Source organism: Urocitellus parryii, chromosome 9 (genome assembly GCF_045843805.1).
Source record: "Urocitellus parryii isolate mUroPar1 chromosome 9, mUroPar1.hap1, whole genome shotgun sequence".
In the NCBI taxonomy this organism is placed as follows: Eukaryota; Metazoa; Chordata; class Mammalia; order Rodentia; family Sciuridae; genus Urocitellus; species Urocitellus parryii.
In genome coordinates, this window is record NC_135539.1 from 9,036,606 (window position 1) to 9,044,580 (window position 7,975).

Consider the following 7,975-nt stretch of genomic DNA (forward strand, 5'->3'; position numbering starts at 1 on the left):
ACATTACTTCAATAAGTTTATGTTATTACTTCAACATAAAACATATAAAACAGGCACATATCTTGAATTAAATATTTGAGTCATTTAATTTTGTGTCATCATAAATTTTTAAACTTTGTGTTCATAATAAAATATAGAATTGGCTGAGTGTCAGTTACCTGTAATTAACTGTATAAATAATTAAACAATAGGTGTTTGAAAAAATATCTTAAGGTTTTATTTTAGAGTAGCTTTATTTTTTTTTAATATACTTTTATTTTACTTATTTATTTTCTGTGGTGCTGAGGATGGAACCCAGGGCCTCCCCCATGCTAAGCGAGAGCTCTACCGCTGAGCCACAACCCCAGCCCCTACATTAGTTTTATCTTTATGCAGAAATTCAAAATGCAGAGATTTCCCCAGTAGCTTCAACTGGTTTTTCCCTTTTTATGACTTATGTGTACTATCTTGGACGTGTTAACATCTTAGATGATTTGTCATGAAGAACAAATACTGGTATGTTACTGCTAAATGAAGTTGTATTTCCTTTGGATTCTCAGTTCTGCTGCTTCCTGTTCAGGACCCTATCCAGGACCTCACATGACATCATTGTCTCCATAACTCCTCTTGGGTGACAGTTTCTCTGACCTTCCTTGTTCCAATGACCTTGACAGTGTTGAGGAAAACCTGTCAGGTATTTTTTAAAATTGTTCTCCATTGGGGTTTCCTTGTTTTTTTTTTTTTTTTTTTTCCATATTTAGACTGGCTTGTGGGTTGGAGGAAGCAGGTCACACAGAGGTGGAGAACTGCTCTGTTATCTCATGTCCTCAAGGTTAACGTCATGTTAACTGACTGTGCTCAATTGGCTGAGGTTGTGTCTTTCACTAGTTTCTCACTATGAAATTACTGTTCTCTACATATCCATATTATCTGTGTTTTCTGGAGGACGTCCCTATGCAGTGCCCACACTTATAGAGTAGGGAGTTAGCTTCATCTCCTCGGTGGACAAGCATCTGCTTCAATCATCTGGAATTCTTCTGCACACGAGGTTTCTAGGTGACCCCATTTGTTTATGTGTTCAGTCCAGGGTGGATGTCTGGATAGTTACTTTGAGCTGTCATTTGTTATCAAATTCTATAGTATTTTGTTGCTCAGTTCTTTCCTGCTTTAGCCATTGGGAGTTCTTTCCTTTGCCGCTGGTTGTCTTTTAACATATTTTCTGTTTTTGTCCCAAATTCCTTTCTTATACTTGAAGATTACCCTGACTCATATATTTACTGTCTCAGTTATAATATCAGCCACTTGTGTAAAGAGCCTTAGCTCCTTTTATTAGAAAGTGATTTTAAAAGCTTTTATCTGGCAGCTGAATATGCTCATTGCATCTTGACCTTCAGTGCAATGCAAGGAAGCGTATGTGTGTTATAATCCTCCCCTGCATTATAAAGGTGTTTATATGGAACCATCTGTGTTTGTACTAAGATAAACATGAGTTTATATTGATCTGCAGTAAGTGGATTCTTATCCATTATGACATAGATCCCTCTTCCTTCACTCCTTACTTATCTGTAACTTCTCACTCCAGCAGTGAGAAACCTGGGTCCTAGCTTCTGCCATGTAATTAATTCATTGTTTGTTTATGAGCAGTTAATTCATTATTGTTCCCTATTATAGGCTGTGACATAATAAGAAACACACATTTGGTATCTGTTCTCAGTTCTTGGTGCAGAGCTCCTAAAACCCTCATATTCCCCAAGTAATAAGGGTATGAAAATAATCTTTTTGTCTTAACATTTGTTCTTAGTTCCTTACACAGAACTCCTAAATTGTCTAGAATCTCCTGGGTGGGAGAAGGATCTTTGCTCTAATAAGGACTCTTGGTGGGCTCTAAAACAGCTTCAGGTTGTAGGATGGTCATGAGAAAGACCAAGCAATGATTAAAAGCTTGGAACTTTGAGTCCCCTGCCCCACCCTTTGGGGAAAGAATCTAGAGATTGAGTTAATAATCCATCATATCTACATGATTTCATCCATTTCTCCACCAAATTCTCTAAAAAAAGTGACTTATGGAGTTTCTGAGTTGCTGAACACCTCCATGCACAGGGAGGTTGGTGCGCCCTAACTTCATGTGGACAGAGGCTCTTGCACCGGGAACCCTCCTGGGCCTCATCCTGTGCATATCCTGACTGTAATTTTGTCTTTTCTAGAATGTCATAAAAGGTGGGCCATACAGCCTCTTCAGCCTGGTTTATTTCACTTAGCAGCACACTAGCTAGGATGTGTATGTTTGTGATTCATTCTTTTCTATTCTATGTTGATTGTGCATTCAGCTGTGGAGGGACATTCTGATTTTTGATCTGATTGGCATCAGCAGAGCTGCTGTGCATAATCCTGTTTTTTTTTTTTTTTTTGGACATGATTTTTCAGAGTACTTGTTTAAATGCAAAATTTGCCTATAATTTTATAGGCAAAATTTTGGGTCATAGATTAGACTTCTTTTGCTTTGGAAAGACTGGCACACTGTTCTCCCAAGTGGCTGTGCCACATATTCTCCTGGCAATGCCTGAAAGTACCGGTGTCCTGCATCCTGCAGCTGTTGATGCACTGCCATTTCTTGGAGTGTAGCAGTTCTAACAGCTGTGCCATGCTACCTCAATATTATTTTAATTTGTGATTCCCTAATGATATGCAATGCTGAGCATCATTTTGAATAACTATTTGCCATCTTTGTGTTTTCTTTAGTTATATGTCTGTTCAGATATTTACCAATTTTATTTGGGTTTTTAATAATTCTTTTAATAATTGTTGTTGGCTTTTAATAATTCTTTGTGTATTTTGAATAAAAATTCCATTTCAGAAATGTGTTTTGTAAATAATGTATTTGTCCGTGACTTATCTTTTTGTTCTCTTTCTCATGGAATATAAAAAATTTAATTTTTTGTGTGTAGTGTTGGAGATTTAACCCAGGTCCTCACACATGCTAGGCATGTGTTCTACCACTGACCTATAACCCATCCCAGTCTGGCATCAAATTTTCAATCCTCCTGCCTCAGCCTTTTGAGCAATTGGTATGATAGGCATGCAACACCCCCACTTAAATAAATATTTAATAATAAAGACTTATAAAGTCCACATTATCAATATTTTTCTTCTGTCCATTGGCTTTTGGTATTGTGAGTTGAGACTCATCACTAAGGGCTGGGGATGTAGCTTAGTATTAGAGAGCTTGTCCAGCATGTGTGTGGGCCTGTATTTGATCCGTAGTACCAGAACACACACACACACACACACACACACACATACACACACAAACACACTCTCATCACTAAGTCTAAGATTACATAGATTTTCTTTTAGAAAATTTTCAGTTTTCTCTTAGTTTGTTAATGAGCCATTATGAGTCAATTTTGGGGCCACTATGAGTCAATTTTTGTAGGAATTTCAGTTTATGTATACATTAATTTCATTCAATAGTTTTCAAAAACTTTTTCAATCACCACTATTTGAAAAATCATGGATAATGCATTTCATTTCAGTTTGAATTTCCAAAATCATGGTCTTAAATAAAATAAATACAGTATTGAATATCATTCATTTTTCAGGAATGCTAGGATGGGGTGCATGTGCACCACTGAACTGCAGCATCCTGTGCTGAGCTCCAATGACTACCAGAGGGTGCACACCATCTTCCCAGACGTGGCTGTGTAATAATACGAATATGGTGGTGAGATAATGCCAATATGTCATCCATATGTAGCCTCTAATGCTAATGCATTATCTCTAGTGACCTTTGATGTTAATGTGTCCACAGGTGGCCTCTGATACTAGTACAGTGTCCATAGAGTGACCTGGAACACTAATATAACAGCTGCCACATGGTCTTTAATGTTAATATAATGTCTACACTGTGGCCTCTAATTCTAATACAATATCCACACTGAAGCGTCTATCACTAGTTTAATAGCTTCCTGTGCACTTTGAGATTAATATAATGTTCACACTTGGTGGCCATTAATACTAATAAAATAACCACATGGTGACCTGTAATACTTGTATAATATTCATGCAATAGCGTCTAACATTAATATAATAGGTACTCTTGGCCTTTCATATTATATAATATTATATCCATATTGTAGTATATAAAGTTAATGTAATACCTGCCTGTAGTCCTTAATACTAATATAATATTCATACTACAGTAGTATAAACTAATGTAACTGCTAGAATGTGGCTATACTATTAATGTAATATTCATACTGTGACCTCTAAATATATTATTATGGCTCTCCTGTGGTCTTTAATATTAATACAATATCCAAACTACAGAATCTAAGCTAATACAATACCTTCCCTGTGGCTTTGATATTGATGAAATGTTCATATTTTAGCAAGTAAAACTAATTTAATAACTTATCCTGGTTGTAGTAATACTTTGATATCAATATGAAGCAAGTTAAATTAATACCATAGCTTCCCTCAGACCTTTAATGTTAATATAATATTCATGTTATAATATCAAAATCTAAGAAAAGAGATGCTTTGTAGACATTTGTACTAAAATAACAATTTGTTTACAGGACTGTGGTCTTCAGGACTAATGTTATATCCATAGAATAGCTTCAAAAACCAATAAAATAGCTGCATTGTGGCCTTTCATACTGAGATGTTATCCAAATTATGTCAATAAAAATGACATTATAGCTGCCCTACAGACTTTAATACTCATGTGAAATCCACATTACAACATCAAAAATGGATAAGCATGCTGCCTTGTGGCCCTCAATACTGATACAGTATCCATATTATAGCTTAAAAAATGAATAGTGTGACTGCCTTGTGGTCTTTTGTACTGTATATAACAAAATCCATGTTATGTACTTATGGTGTTTAGTTATTAATAGTGTATTAATAGTACAGCATCATGAAATAACTTAATATATACAGTGTGGCCTTTAATGCAAATATGTTAATTATGATAGCATTTATTTTTTATTTTTTTAAAATATTTATTTATTTAAAGTTATAGATACATCTTTATTTTAAAATCTCATCTGCCAATTTAGCGTTTTCCACCAACTTGGGGAGCAGAAACCTTCATCGGTTTCACAATCTTTTCTTGGTTGCTGCCTTTGTGGGAGCCTTAGCAGCAGCCATTGCCGTCTTTCTAGATTCCTGCTTAGCTTTTTTTGCTTCCCTGGCAGCTCTAATAGCTTGCTCTCTTTGAGCCTTTCTAACTTCTGGTTTCTGATTCCTCTTGGCCATGATATCCGCAAGGGATGCACCAGTGATGGCCTTTTGAAATTTGACTGCACGTTGGGTTCTCTTCTTTTGAATTTCTTCCTACTGGCCCTTTTTGTGCTTTCTTCTGTAGAGGACAGTCCAGTTTATCTGCCGAGGATTCCTGTTGGATAGGAAAGCCAACTCTCATTTTGCATTAAGAAATTGGAAAACCTTTCCGTCGGGTTGGCATAGCGCCTCCCATGTCCGGGGTATATCTTGTACCCTGGAGGGGGGGAGTCGTCCCCTCTAACCTGGGTGTGGTGGTGGGGGGAGCTTCCCCCCACACACCCAGGTTAGAGGAGATGACTCCCCCTTGGAGGGGGGAGTCCCCTCCACCCTGGGTGCAGTGGTGTCCAGAGTTCCCCCATGACACCAGGTTAGAGGGACCTTCCCCCTGGAGGCAGGAGTCCCCTCTACCCTGGGTGTGGTGGGGAGCTCCCCCCCGAACACCCAGGTTAGAGGGAACCTCTTTCCTGGAAGGGGGAGTCCCCTCTACCCTGGGTGTGGTGGTGTCCAGAGCTCCCCCCCCCAGGTTAGAGGGATCTTCCCCCTGGAGGGGGAGAGACCCCCTCTACTTTGGGTATGGTGGGGAGCTCCCCCCACACACACCCAGATTAGAGGGGACCTCTTCCTGGAGGGGGGAGTCCCCCTCTACCCTGGGTGCAGTCGTGTACAGAGCTAGTTACAGAAATGCAAATTAAAAAGTGAGATGAGATACAACTCCCTATCCATGAGTATGGCTCTCATTAAAAAAGGTGGAATAACAAATGGAGGGGATGGGGAGAAACAGAAATCCTTGTCTGCATGGCTGATAACAATGTAAAAGGGTGCAGTCCCTTTAATTACAGTGGCACACACCTGTAATCCTGGCTACTCCGGAGGCATAGGCAGGAGTATCTCAAGTTTGAGGCCAGCCCTAGCAACTTAAAAACTCAACTCAAAATAAAAAATAAAAAGTGCTGGGGATGCAGCTCAGTTGTAAACTACCCCTGAGTTCAATCCCTAGTACCAAAAAAAAAAAAAAAAAAAAAAAAAAAAGTCCTTCAACGGATGAATGGATACATACAACATGATCCATCTATACAATGTAACATTACCGAACAATAAAAAGGAATAAAGAACTAATAGCAGTGACAACATGGATGAAGATGGGCCAGAGAAAAGAAGTGAGTCATAAAAGACCATATATTGCATATTCCACCTGCATGAAATGTTGAGAAAGGGCAAATCCATAGAGAAAGAGTAGGTTGGTTGTTGCCTGGGGCTGGGGAGTTGCTGTACACAGGCAGGAGGGACCCTACTGAGATGATGAAAATGTTCCAAGATTGTGTTGTGGTGGCACAAGTCAGTAAATTTACTAAAACTCATTGACGTCTAGGCTTAAAATAGTGAAAATTTATGCTATAGGAGAAGGTGGAGATGAAAAAGAAGGGAAGAAGAAGGAGGAGGAGGAGGAAAAATGAGGAAATATTTTCTAAAATGTCCCTAGCAAACCACCTTTGTAATCCACTGGGCCAGGCTATGGCTTGGGGGATGGCAGGTACCAACTAGCTTGGGCTCCCATCCCTGGATCTGGGGCTGTTGTCCCACATGGGCTGTGGGTAGGGGGCGCTGCCTAAGGAAATCAGCATAGTGCTGGTAGAAGGGATGCCAGTCAGGCAGCCACCAAGCTGCCGCTGCACCCAGGACTGTCTGCTTGGGACCACAGCCTGATGCTGAATTCTCGGACCTGTTGTCCATACGGTGACTCCTGCTTCTCTGTGCAGTATGATACAAGGAGAGAGGGGATGTGGAAGAATTACTTCCTGAAAACCTGGCTTCCCCCAGTGGAGACCAACTGTCCCGGTTTGCCTGGGATGGAGTGGTCTCCCGGGATGTAAAACTTGATATGTTTAAGCTGGGAAAGTCCCAGGTGAACAGGGAGGGTTTGGCCACCCAATGACCTCATCAGGGAGAGAGACGGAAGTGCTCCCAAGGAATTGGAGCATCACTGGCAGGTGACAGCACAGAAGGTCGATGGGTTGCTGCATGTCTTGTAGGAAGGCACACAGAGGACCACTTTGGATTTATTTTTTTGTCAGAAATATTGAACCCAAATATAAATAAGACTACTGATGCAACTACTCATCCATAGGAAGTGCAGAGGACTGGGGTGTGTGCAAAGTGACTCTATAATCACCCAGTGCCTCAACAGATAAATGAGAGGGAGAGGAAACAGATGAAGAGAAGAAAGAATGAAAAGATTTTAGAAGTATATCTACTGATTGCAATGGCTGCATCTTATTTAGATACTGATTTGAACAAACTGATAGACAAGAGAGAGAGAAAGAAAATTTAGATCCTAACCAGAGCCAGGTATGGTGGCACACATATGGAACCCCACCTACTTGGGATACTGAGGCAGGAGAAACCCAAGTTTGAGGTTAGCCTGGATAACTCAACATGACCCTGTCTCAAAATGAGAAATAAAAAGGCCTGTGTGTGTAGTTCAGTAGTAAACCACTTGCTTAGCATTTATGAGCCCTGTGTTCATCCCTACTGTTGGGGATGCAAATCAAGTCAAGATGGCGCCTGGCACTTTGCCAGGAGGAGTGGTTTGTGAAGCAACACCAGGGAGCCATTAAGATGATGAAGATTCCTTAAGGACTGACTGGTGTATCTAGATGATGTTAATTAAGTTAAGCTGTGTGTAATTATTTGGGTATATGTACCTCTG

The 7,975-nt window shown here is 39.8% G+C and overlaps 1 pseudogene; it reads right to left on the minus strand.

Moving 5' to 3' along the window:
- Positions 1-5,038: 5,038 nt before the first annotated feature.
- Positions 5,039-6,999, minus strand: LOC113180393 (large ribosomal subunit protein eL24 pseudogene; annotated as a pseudogene).
- Positions 7,000-7,975: the final 976 nt, after the last annotated feature.